Source organism: Arachis ipaensis, chromosome B01 (assembly GCF_000816755.2).
Source record: "Arachis ipaensis cultivar K30076 chromosome B01, Araip1.1, whole genome shotgun sequence".
NCBI lineage: Eukaryota > Viridiplantae > Streptophyta > Magnoliopsida > Fabales > Fabaceae > Arachis > Arachis ipaensis.
In genome coordinates this window covers 119,288,397-119,290,059 of record NC_029785.2, presented here as the reverse complement: position 1 = coordinate 119,290,059, position 1,663 = coordinate 119,288,397, and positions in this window count along the sequence as shown.

Sequence of the window (1,663 nt, the reverse complement as noted above, 5' to 3'; positions counted from 1 at the left end):
TTATTTACAATTATCATTATTTTTCGGTACTTTCTCTCATGCAGATTATGATCATGATTATAATGCTGCAACGCATAGTTAACCACTAGGTATCATATGATATCGTATCCCATCACATTATATTATATATCTATATCACACTTTATTTACATTGTGCATATGTTAGACAACTAGGGTCGCCGTAGTGTAAAAAAAGAAGGTTTCTAAGCATGAACCACGACGCATGCCAAAATCTGGAAGGAAAAAAAAGTACTAATATATATGTAACACACAACTTTTTGTATTAAAGCATGATTCGATTGGCGGCCATTGCTCCTAGCTAGCTAGCTATATGATGAGATCCAAACATACAATCAATAATTGTGATTCTTATTAGTCTAGTTAAATACTCGATGCGTATCATTATTATACGATCATCATATAATTATACTCGTATTATATATAACTTAAAAAAGCACTACTATAATTGAAGCTAAGAGAGCATATTATTAGGAAGGAAGTACCTTTAATTTTCTTCTTCAATGTTCAGCTAGCCTAATATGATGGTGAAACAACATGGTTAATAAATCCGCCACATGTATATGCATGCATTTTTCGCTTTTGATTAAGGCGCGTGCAATACAAAAAGAGATTAATTAGAATTAGGTTCTTTTTAATCACTTGATCAATTCATTAGTACAATATGAAGATCATGATGATATGATTCGTTCATATGCTCTGGTGCTATTTAGCTAGGGATTTTATGCCCTAGGTTTTCTTAATTGGTAGATTTTAATGCCCCTAGGTTATTCATCATAGTGGACGAGACGGCGCAGGTTTTTTTAAGTCACAAGTTCTTCTACTGTTATTGTTTACAGAAACTTTTGGACCAACATTTTTATCAATTTTGACTAATATTTAATTAGTATAAATATTAAATTATTTTTAATAAATAAATTTTATTAATTTATATATATAAATTTTGATAAATATAAATATAAATTGTATTGATTTATATGTGTAAATTTAAAGAGAGATAGAGCTAGATAAAATATTAGAAGAGAGTCAAAAATATTTACACAATAAAATAAAATTAAAATAAAATTTTAAAAAAGACTAAATTGAAATTTACATATAATTTACATGTAAAAAATTAAAATTAAAAAGATCATTATCTTTCTTTCTTATTATGAGATTCTACCACGCTGAATTCAAATAAATATAAATATAAATTTTTGTTGGTCAAATACTTATCTAAAATAATATTTGCTCGTTAATTATGTATTGATTATTTCAGTTTCTGTTTTAGTATTTTGTTTCATTCACTTCTTAAACTAAACGAATTGCGAGATCGACTTGAAGATTTAATTTAAACTTTGTTTTTGAATTGAAAGCAGATATATATAACACATCTTGTTATTTATTAGATATGGCTATACTTCAAGTATGCTTTTTGCTGGTGGAATATTGGGCAGGTGGTCATGAAGTTGGTCCATATATATATCCCATAAGGACATTATTGGTTTAGCTATTATTCTTGTTTCCTTTTACTTGGTTCACAACACTGCATAAACTCTAAACTAATTGAATTGGAATCTTAGACCAAATTAACCTTTCTCAATTATAATAATAAAAATGATATATATATATATATATATATATATATATATATATATATTAATAA